Source organism: Bos mutus, chromosome 20, assembly GCF_027580195.1.
Source record: "Bos mutus isolate GX-2022 chromosome 20, NWIPB_WYAK_1.1, whole genome shotgun sequence".
In the NCBI taxonomy this organism is placed as follows: Eukaryota; Metazoa; Chordata; class Mammalia; order Artiodactyla; family Bovidae; genus Bos; species Bos mutus.
This window is the reverse complement of record NC_091636.1, coordinates 11,873,333-11,885,264: the sequence shown is the minus strand read 5'-3', so window position 1 is coordinate 11,885,264 and position 11,932 is coordinate 11,873,333. Positions and strand designations below refer to the sequence as shown.

At 39.3% G+C, this 11,932-nt stretch overlaps 1 long non-coding RNA gene across 1 annotated transcript; it reads right to left on the bottom strand.

The window, feature by feature from the left end:
* Nucleotides 1-625: 625 nt before the first annotated feature.
* On the bottom strand, nucleotides 626-9,028 carry LOC138984179 (uncharacterized). The gene is made up of 3 exons (XR_011461440.1): nucleotides 8,886-9,028; nucleotides 5,232-5,447; nucleotides 626-738 (listed from the first exon to the last, which is right to left on the bottom strand). It is a non-coding gene; the product is annotated as an uncharacterized lncRNA (long non-coding RNA).
* Between the last annotated feature and the right edge of the window lie 2,904 nt (nucleotides 9,029-11,932).

Sequence of the window (11,932 nt, the reverse complement as noted above, 5' to 3'; positions counted from 1 at the left end):
CATCAAACAGCCCCTCTCTGCTGTCTCACAGTGACTTCAAAATGTGTCCAAAGTTGTGCTCATTACCTTGTGCCACTTTCCACACACTTGCCTAAGCCAAAAAGTATCATTATCTTGAATTCTGACCCCACACACTGTATCAAAGTCAATGATCAATTCATGTCCTAACCTCCTAAGTATCTCCTTCGGTTCAGTTCTGTCGCCTAGTCGTGTCCGACTCTTTGTGACTCTCCCAGATCTCCTATTTATCTCCCAAATCTCCTATTTATCTCCATCCCCCTCTTTCACCACTTTGCTCTAGATCACAGACTTTGTTCAGTAGCTTTCATGCCACTGCTTCCTGTTTGAATATACAAAGTTTCTCTTCATCTGCCAGCATCCCTGTTATTTTTTTCCTATCTTTTTAAGAATAATCTTGCCAAAGTGCAAAGGGAGATTATCTCTTTGTCTTTAATTAATACTGTCAATTGTTCCAATTATCCTTAGAATAAAGCCCAAACATCAAATATGTAGTATTAGTCTTGATCTGGCTGTGCTTATCTGTCAGCTTCATCTCTTTATACTTCAACCACTTTGAAATGTTACAGTTTCCTGAAACCCTCCTACCTTGCCTTCTTCTCATCTCTTATCTGGTCAATCTGCATGCTTTCTTCAGATTTTCTTTAGATGTCACATCCGCTGGGCAACCTCCCCCAATGCCTCAAGACTGGGATTCATTTCTTGTGCCACTCAAGCATCCTGTAACATTTATTACATCATTATCAGAGTTACTAGTAAACTCTATAGGGAATGTATCTTCTTCTACATTTTACTCAGCAGCATTTACTCTGGTACCTAGGATATAGCAAGGCCAAATACAAATATACATTGACTAAAGAATGGAACTAGAAGTGCAAACATAGTTCTGTTCACTGAATTTATAAATTAGGTGCTCTTGAAACCAAGTAAGCCTCGTAGCTTGAGTGTGCTAGGCAGTGCTTCCCCTCTAAACATGAGTGGCAGTGACCCACCCTGTGGGCAGACTAAGAACATCATATGAGAGGAGTTGCCTTGAATCTTTTAAATTTGCATCTGGTAACAAAATAATGTATTCTCCAACCTAGTGCACCACGTTGTCTTTCAACCTGTTTTGGAGAGGTTTGGCACAATTATTTCTATAAAGAAAGCTGAGTGCTGAAAAATTGATGCTTTTGAACTGTGGTGTTGAAGAGGACTCTGGAGAGTCCCTTGGACTGCAAGGAGATTCAACCAGTCCATCCTAAAGGAAATCAGTCCTGAATATTCATTGGAAGAACTGATGCTGAAGCTGAAACTCCAATACTTTGGCCACCTGATGCGAAGAGCTGACTCATTTGAAAAGACCCTAATGCTGGGAAAGATTGAAGGTGGGAGGAGAAGGGGATGACAGAGGCTGAGATGGCTGGATGGCATCACCCACTCAATGGACATGAGTGAGTAAACTCCAGAGTTGCTGATGGACAGGGAGGCCTGGTGTGCCATAGTCCATGGGGTCGCAAACATTCAGACATGACTGAGCGACTTAACTGACTGAACTGAACTGAAACAATTATTTACTTTTCTTTCAGTTCAGTAGTTGTCTATCTACCAGTCAACTACCTGAATTAGAACAGAGAACAGAACAAACATGATAACTCTTGCGGGGCTATAGCAATATGAAATTCTTCCATAATTCAGTGTGATTCCGTCATCAATAATATATGTAACAAATGTATTTTTGTCTTTTTTTTTGACAAGCACTAGACCACTTTGTGAAAGAGATTTTGGTGTTGAACACTTGTCAAGCCTTGTATATAGTTTATGAAATTCAACCTGCCTGAAGAAGTACCATTTGCTCCCCAGAATTCATGTAGTCTTAACTCATCCTGCACAAACACAAGTGTTCTTCTGTTCCTTTCCTACTCTTGTCTCCTTTCTATTGCTTCCTACCTCAGAAGAATGAGAATGCAGATCTTACTAATAGGAGATGCCTTTAGAGTTCCTGTTCTCCCAGTGAACATAAAACGGAAGACGTACATGAGAGCAGTGTTTAAATCCAGCACCTGCTGACTTGTTTCAGGCTTTGAGCCTGTGAACCATGACAGTATTCAGGGCTGTGTATTCAAAATGGAGCCTGCTTCATGTTTGTGCATTTGGGTGCAAAGGTTGTGTCAGAGACGGAGGTGGGGGAAGAATTCTGCAGCCTGTGCTGCAGCCCCCATGTCATGTGCCCAGGGATGCAATTGCCTTTACTGGTAGGAAAGGCACCCTTTTTCTAATGTGTCTTCTCTGGTAGAGGTGCTTTTCAGTTACATCTCTCCAGAGGGGGATAGACATTAGCAGTGGTCTTGGTTAGAATTACTGTAACTTATTATCCTTTTGCTGGGTGGTTGTTGTGCCATTGTGATTTCTGATGGTGAAACATGGTTCTACTTTTCCTTATCCATCACAGAGAATGAGATGGTTGGATGGCATCACTGACTCAATGGACATGAGTTTGAGTAAACTCCGGGAGTTGGTGATGGACAGGGGATGCCTGGTGTGCTGCAGTCTATGGGGTCACAAAGAGTCGGACATGACTGAGCGACTGAACTGAACTGACTGACTCTTCCATAGGCTCCTTTTAGTGGAGCTTTGTGATTTGGTGTTTTTGATGGAATCAAAGAAACTTGCTACTAGTCACATAGCAATAGGGATCAGTATATTGTATGTTCTATATCCAACTTGGGTGCTTGGGCTCATGTGATTATTTTGAGGAAGATTTAGATTAAACCACACACACCACACACACACACATATATGTGTGCATATAGGAACCTCTTGCTTTTTATGGATTCTAGTTTAGGTGGCACTAATGGTAAAGAACCTACCTGCCAATGCAGGAGACAAAAGAGATACAGGTTCCATCCCAGGAAGGTTCCCTGGAAGAGTGCGTGGCAACTCACTCCAGTGTTCTTGCCTGGAGAATCCCGTGGTGAGGAGCCTAGCAGGCTGCAGTCCATGGGGTCACAAAGAGTCGGACGCAACTGAGTGAATAAGCACACTTGTATGCAGTTTATAGGTCAAGAGATATCTTTCTGGGAAACATTTTTCCTAGCTCTTACAAAAATTAGAGAATACAACTGTGATGACTACAGACTTCCATTGGAAAAAGATTCAGGCTCTTTGCTTCTGAGAAAGCCCTCTAAACTATGCAGACCTCTAAAAACATGAAACATGATGCTGAAAATATCACAAGGGAGGGAATCCTCATGAGATTTGTGATACTTCCTGCCCCGATCAGGCTATAAATAGCATAAAAGAGTAATGCCTTTGGTATTTGAGCACTTCCACGTTCAGTCTGAAAGACAAACAGAAGTACAGAGGTGTGAGAAAAATGTAGGATTTCCGTATGATTTGAGATCTGTGTGGACTTGGGGATTTTCTATTAATACTCAAATTTTCATGTAGTTCTACCGAGAGCTTCTTCTCCTCTAGACTTTCAGTCAGTTCAGTTCAGTTGCTCAGTTGTATCCAACTCTTTGCAACCCCATGGACTGCAGCACGCCAGGTTTCCCTGTCCATCACCAACTCCTGGAGCTTGTTCAGACTCATTCCCATCGAGTCAGTGATGCCATCCAACCATCTCATCCTCTGTCGTCCCCTTCTCTTCCCGCCCTCAATCTTTCCCAGCATCAGGGTCTTTTCCAATGAGTCAGTTCTTCCCATCAGATGGCCAAAGTATTGGAGTTTCAGCTTCAATATCAGTCCTTCCAATGAATATTCAGGACTGATTTCCTTTAGGATTGGCTGGTTGGATCTCCTTGCAGTCCAAGGGACTCTCAAGAGTCTTCTCCAACACCACAAAGACACATAAATACTCAGATTTTCATGTAGTTCCACTGAGAGCTACTCCTCCTCTAGACTTTGGTTTCAACTTATTGGAGACTAGTAAATTCATGTACACGGAGACCTAAAGTTTCTCTGAGGCTTGTCTGTTTCAAAAATATATGGCAGTACTGATGATTTTTATAAGAATATTTAATCTTTAGCTAGATGTACCTACACATAGCTAAGGAAGCAAAACCAAATCTCATTACTGTGGCAAGTCTAAGAAAATTACAAGGAAAGAATTGCTCAGATGTGTTGGTTGGTTTGTTTAATGCATGAGTCAGTAGCCTGATTTTTTAGCTGTGTTAAAATTTTAACATTAGTCCCAGTTCCCGAGACTTGGAAAGTGTAATTGTTCTTCTGCCTTAATAAAATTGTGCCCAGAGCTGAATTCTAACATGTGTCTCTAATTAAATGTTGAAGTGAATGATCTTAATGATGAGGAACTATCTGTTGAATTAATGTCAAAAATATTTTTGTATGTGTTGTTTTTGTATATTTTGTATGTGTGGTTTAATGTATATTTCTGAATTTTGCAAAAGATATTGATACTTCTGCAAAGTAAATGATATAGTAAATCTCTTTCACCCTCTTGGCCCCCAGTCCTTTTCCTTACAAGGGACTCTTTCCTTCATCCTAAGCTTCTATCTTTAATTGAAAGTCCTACTCAAGGGTGCCTATTATAATTCTGCCCAAAGCATCTGCAAATGAAGCTTTATGTCGTTAATATTAGGGATGCTTGACTCTAGAAAGCCTTTTTCATGGAAGGTTAACTGGTACGTTTTCTGCTTTGAATCAAACAGTGACGAGTTTGGAGGACTGCCTGCTCCCGTGCTAACCAGTTTGTGCAGGACGTCTCGAGGCGGGCCCTGAGAAGACTTCTTAAGTCAAAGAGTTAAACATTTGCATGTCTTCCAGAATTGCTTCTGTGCATTTTAAGATACATTCCTTAATCTTTTACGAAAGAAAATCAGTCAAATTACCCTTAAAAATAGCCACTGACCTCTTTGCCTATGTAAGTTATAATTGGTAGCATTCTTGTGGGAAAGAGATTATCCCCAGTGCACAGCTATACAGACAGACAGACAGAAAGGAAAGTAATTTGCAGCCTGTGGTGAAAGCAAACATCCATTCATGAGAGAAAATTGGAAAGAGGTCACATCTGATGGCCTTGTGTATTTCCCTCAGTTCTGATATGCCTTTTTATTTTTGTATTTTCAAATGAACGAAGAGTGAATTTAATGACTCAGTTCTTTTCAGTCACTCAGTCGTGTCCAGCGCTTTGCGACCCCATGGACTGCAGCATGTCAGGCTTCCCAGTCCATCACCAGGGCTTCCCTGATAGCTCAGTTGGTAAAACTTACCTCAAAATAGGTCTCAGAAGTTTTCTGTTTGTTTTTTCCTCAGCTCATTTACTTTCACTTGGCACTTTATTATTACTCAAGCTGTGTTCCAGACCACCATCCATCATCATGAGGCTGGCTTTTCCAGGGCTACGCTGACGGTCCTGTATGATGCATCAGCTACATCTGTGAGTGCCTCGAATGGTAGTTGCTTAGGCCTTTCGTAAGAGTATTAACCTATAATTACATATGATCAAACAGTTTAGATGGGAACCGGCCTCCTAAGATGTTTGAAATTATCATTGATGCAGCCTTTTGATGATCAGTAGTTAAAAAAAAAAAAAAAAAAGCTCAAACTCTCAGCCCATTCCAAATGTCAAGTAATAATTATAGGAGAATACGAGCACCTGGATTCCAGGCACAAAAGGAGAAATAGTGTTGCTGATGGAACGAGAAAGAGCTGTTTAGGGCTTAGGCTGTCGAGCCTGGAGTATGTAATCAGAGGCCATGCTCAAGTTCTGAAGCAATTGCAGCTTCATTGACATCCATCAGGATGAAGGAATAACAAGTAAAGTGAAATGAGAATATAAATGACATTCATTTCTAAGGATACATTTCTGTATGTGACTAAATTCACATAGTGCTTTTTTTATAAGCTTGCTTCCCCAGCATGTTTTCCTAAACTTACTTGAAAAATGGAAACTAAAGTAATAATTTTAGAAGTTTGGCCACTTTAATTCCTTTCTTCACAGTGTCTCCGGCAGGTTATGGAGCCAATTCTGGAAACATTTTCTTCACACTTTCATCCTGATTTTTTTCTCAAGGGACTTTGCAATATGTTGGACAGAGGCTAGTTAGGAGGTTCCTCCAACTTTAATTACTTGCCCCGTTGATCAACTTTAGTGCCATAAATCTCTATCATTCATTGTGTAAACAGGGATATAATGATAATTTTAGAGTAAAATAAATGAATTCCATTTGAGTTACTTCTTTCTTTGGGTTAAGACTATAAGAAGCTGTTGTTGAAATATATACACCTTACCCAGATAGATAAGTCATTGACAGATTTTAACTCATTATGGAGATGCTTTAGATGGTTTTTTGAATATCATGAAAAGCAGAAAGGAGAAACTAGAGAATTTTGAATACAATTCAATCTATTTTGACCAGAGATGGGAAGAGGAATGGAGAACGGCAAAGCCACATCATGGAATGAGGTTCTTCGTGGTTCCTCTGAGAGCAATCTGGGAGCCCTGGATCTCCAAAGTATAATACTGAGGAGTGGGGAGAAAAGTGAAATGCTTAAGTCAGCTTACTGATTAACTGTGAGAATTTTTGTGGAGCTAGCAGAGCCTGAAGACAGGAAATTGTCTCTGTGCAGTTAGTTAACTCTAACTGTGTCAATGGAAGGAATTTGGCTTATTACTGTAATAACTAACAACAAAAATGCCTTCCGTTGTACAACCTATTAGAATTTATAAGATAGTCTCAAAATACTCTGGATCAAGTCTAGCAATGACTCTGAAGGGACTATTATACCCCTTTGGGGGGATAAATGAGGAATGGAGAGAGTTTGTTCAAGTTTTTTAGCTAGGGAAAAATAGGGCTTCTTATTTTACAATGTTCTTGTATATTAAACTTTAAATAATTGATAAATACAGCAAGTAGGAAAGAAGGAAAAATACAGAATTCCACTATGGAAAGGAAAGGAAATCACTATAAATATATTGGTTGTTTCCTTCCAGTCCTTTAAAAATATTTTTTAAAATGAAGTATGTCTTTTGTGTGCATATGTAGTTTGCATTCCCATGTATTATTATAATATGTTCTTTTTCTCATGTAATTACAAATTCTTTATGTACGTAATGTTTTAATGACTTCCTATTTACGCTATTGGCAAGGAAGGGATTCCTACCCTAAGCCAAGGGGATGGCTGAACACAGGACACCCAGCACTAGACCAGTGAGGATGATAGCAGTTTATTCATTACAAGCTCCTCCTAGTCATTACGCCTCACAACCCCAGGGAGGGGGGCACTGCAACATGCAGGGCCAGGTGAGGGTTTCACTGGAGAACAGAAAGAGCAACCAGGAACTGTGGGAGGCAGGCTTTGTGGTATCAAAAGTGTGGGGTGCCCTCTAGTTCCTGCAGGAGGATGTGACTGGCTCATTTGAATAATTCTGTGGACTGTCAGTGAACTGAAACCCATGACTCAGCGATAAGCAAGAACTATACCTGTCCCCCTTGACAGAGAGGGTTGCTTGGCTAAGAATACCTTATATGGGAACAGAATGTGGAGGGGAACTAGGCTTTTCAAGGCCCTCCAGATTTCACTAGCTGTCAGTGCAGTATACAATATGGGGTCTTAGTTTTAGACACCATACCATGTCTTTAGGACAACATAATATTCTGTCATATAAATGAATTTTTGCAGATGTTTGTAACAAATAGTGCCCCAATGCCTATCTTTGTTCATAGTTTCAATATCAATTAACATTTTCCTATTTAATGATAGGTCCCCAAAAGAAAAATACTAATAGTATTTTTAGTACTATTAGTACTAAAGATACAAATAGTTTCTTGATACCTATTCCCAAATTCCTTTGCAACAAAACATCTGAGACTAAGTTTAAACTTTCTACTATACCACATTGTTTTTGACAATGAAGGGCTCTTAAAAGAACTATCTTCTTATTTAAATTACTATCTATGGAGTTTATGTAATGGCTTACTTTGTGATTTTCTTGAAATGCAAATGCCTGATCTACCAGGTTTAGGTTGGCAGAGAGAAAACTAAGGCCAGATTCTATTCAACAAGAGTAATATTTAATGAATCACTAGTATAATTTAAGTAAAATAAATCATAAATTTTAGTCATATCTCAATGTAGAATATTTGCAAAACTCCTCTTAAAAATATACATTCTCATCTAGAAGTGATCTCTTCATTAATATTAATAACCAATAACTTTTATGTCTCCCTGGAATTGTATGTTTTGAATTTTGAAAGAGAACAGATATGTTCTAAAACACTAAAATGTGCAGAGACATGCTACATGTTTAACATATATTTGAATGCTGCTTAAAGAAATGAAATTGTATGTACAAAATACAATTTAGGGCTTAGTTTCACTAATACTAATAAAAATCTATCAAAATAACTATAAAAATTGTTAGCAAAATTATGAGTCAGCTCAGTGGAAATGAAATAAAGATTGAAAATATATAAAATGGTATTATTATAATGAAAAATCTGTGTTAAATTCTTGTGACTATACAAAAACATTTGTTTTTATTTAGTTTAAATTATTTAAATGTGGAGAGTGTATGAGAAAAGGAAGTACATACATTAAAAACAGTACTTAGGCTACTCCCAGTGGAGCTGAGAAATATTTACGTGATTATATTTCAGGAGCAATCATCATGCCAGTATAATATTTCCCATTCATTTCTTTAATAGTAAATTAATCCAAACTTATGCTTATAACTACATTTAGTGAAAAGCCTGAACCATAGGATACTTAAATTAAATGTAACTTTCTTTCAAACAATGAGTCTTCACATATCACTGGATTTTTGATAACTTTGATCCTTAAGACAAACAAACACACACATGCACACATGCATAAATGAGACTTGTAACAACAAATGTAAAAGTTACAGAGTTGATATTTACCCAGGGATAAAATTTTAGGCCCTTGCTGCTGCTGCTGCTAAGTCACTTCAGTCGTGTCCGACTCTGTGCGACCCCAGAGACAGCAGCCCACCAGGCTCCCCCGTCCCTGGGATTCTCCAGGCAAGAACACTGGAGTGGGTTGCCATTTCCTTCTCCAGTGCATGAAAGTGAAAGTGAAGTCGCTTAGTCGTGTCCGACTCTTAGCAACCCCATGGACTGAAGCCTACCAGGCTCCCCCGTCCATGGGATTTTCCAGGCAAGAGTACTGGAGTGGGGTGCCATTCATCCCGTATTAAGTCAGAATTAAACGCAAAAAGAAGCTTTGCAATTTAATATGCCAGTTTATCCAATAAGTAGAAGTGTAAAACAGTCTAAAAGAAGGTCTGTTATCTTAGATATTTGAGATTATCTGGCTTTATTTTCATGTATGGAGATGTTAAATCTGGGGTCTCATGGTAGAGGGAAACATTTTTTCACATCTTGTATTCTTCACTTTTAGAATATTAAGCTTGATCCTCTAAATTATGACCTTGCATGGTCAAGAGAATATTTTTGAATTGTTTTTAAAATAAGCCGTCTATTAGAGGGAGACTTGTGAACATGCTGCAAATGATTCCATGAAATTATTGTAAAATAAAAGATTCATTGCTTATAATGGTAATTTTTACTTATCTGGTAAATTTATGTGTTCTAAATATTTTATTACTACATGATGTTTGAAAAGTGGTTTTTCCTCTGTATTATACATAGTCTAAACCTAGAGGCAATATGGATTTCAATATAATTGTGCAATACAGAAAATATTTTATATGCTATAAATATCAAAGGCCCATGTTATGATATGTATTCTAAATTTTATATTAAATAAGAATTACACATACTAGAAGCTGAATTTTGTCTCCCTCAACTTTATATGTTGAGGCCATAATACACAATGTGATTGAATTTGGAGATAATTCCTTTGTGAAAGGAATTAAGGATAAATGAGGTCATAAGGGTGGAGCATCCTTTTAAGAAGAGACACCAGAGAGTTTTGTCTCTGCCATGTGAGGACACAGTGGAAAAGCAGTGTCTGCAAAGTCAGGGAGAAAATTTTCACCTAAACCCAACTATGCTGGCATACTAATTTTCGATCTCCAGGCTCCAGCCTCTAGAACAAAGCTAGTGGAGGTGATGGAATCCCAGATGAGTTACTTCAGATCCTAAAAGATGATGATGTTAAAGTGCCTCACTCAATATTCCAGCAAATTTGGAAAACTTAGGAGTGGCCAGAGGACTGGAAAAGGCCAGTTTTAATTTCAGTCTCAAAGAAGAGCAATGTCAAAGAATGTTCAAACTACGGCACAGTTGCACTCATTTCACGTGTTAGCAAGGTCATGCTCAAAATCCTCCAAGCTAGGTTTCAACAGTATATGAACTAAGAACTTCCACATGTACAAGCTGGATTTACAAAAGGCAGAAGAACCAGAGATCAAATTGCTAACATCTGAAGGATCATAGATAAAGCAAAAGAATTCCAGAAAAACATCTACTTCTGCTTCATTGATTACACTAAAGCCTTTGACTGTGTGGATCACAACAAATTGTGGAAAATTTTTAAAGAGATAGGAATAACATATCACCTTACCGGCCTCCTAAGAAACCTGTATGCAGGTTAAGAAGCAACAGTTAGAACTGGATGTAAAACAATAGACTGGTTCCAAACTGGAAAGGAGTACGTCAAGGCTATATGGAGAAGGCAATGGCAACCCACTTCAATACTCTTGCCTGGAGAATCCCATGGATGGAGGAGCCTGGTGGGCTACAGTCCATGGGGTCTCGAAGAGTCAGACACGACTGAGTGACTTCACTTTCACTTTTCACTTTCATGCATTGGAGAAGGAAATGGCAACCCATTCCAGTATTCTTGCCTGGAGAATCCCAGGGACAGAGGAGCCTGGTGGGCTGCCGTCTATGGGGTCGCACAAAGTTGGACACGACTGACGCGATTTAGCAGCAGCAGCAGGCTATATATTGTCACCCTGTCTATTTCTCTTATGCAGAGTACATCATGAGAAATGCTGGGACGGATGAAGCACAAACTGGAATCAAGATTGCTGGGAGAAATATCAGTAACCTCAGATATGCAGATGACACCACCTTTATGGCAGAAAGTAAAGGGGAACTGAAGAACCTCTTTATGAAAATGAAAGAGGAAAGTGAAAAAGTTGGCTTAAAACTCAACATTCAAAAAACTAAAATCATGGCATCCAGTCCCATCAGTTCAGTTCAGTTCAGTTCAGTTGCTCAGTCCTGTCCGACTCTTTGCGACCCCATGAATTGCAGCACGCCAGGCCTCCCTGTCCATCACCAACTCCTGGAGTTCACTCAAACTCATGTCCATCGAGTTGGTGATGCCATCCAGCCATCTCATCCTCTGTCGTCCCCTTCTCCTCCTGCCCCCAATCCCTCCCAGCATCAGAGTCTTCTCCAATGAGTCAACTCTTCGCATGAGGTGGCCAAAGTACTGGAGTTTCAGCTTTAGCATCATTCCTTCCAAAGAACACCCAGGACTGATCTCCTTTAGAATGGACTGGTTGGATCTCCTTGCAGTCCAAGGGACTCTCAAGAGTCTTCTCCAACACCACAGTTCAAAAGCATCAATTCTTTGGTGCTCAGTTTTCTTCACAGTCCAACTCTCACATCCATACATGACTACTGGAAAAACCATAGCCTTGACTAGATGGACCTTTGTTGGCAAGTAATGTCTCCGCTTTTGAATATGCTATCTAGGTTGGTCATAACTTTCCTTCCAAGGAGCAAGTGTCTTTTAATTTCATGGCTGCAGTCACCATCTGTAGTGACCTTGGAGTCCAAAAAAATAAAGTCTGACTCTGTTTCCACTGTTTCCCCATCTATTTCCCATGAAGTGATGGGACCAGATGCCATTATCTTTGTTTTCTGAATGTTGAGCTTTAAGCCAACTTTTTCACTCTCCACTTTCACTTTCATCAAGAGGCTTTTGAGTTCCTCTTCACTTTCTGCCATAAGGGTGGTGTCATCTGCAT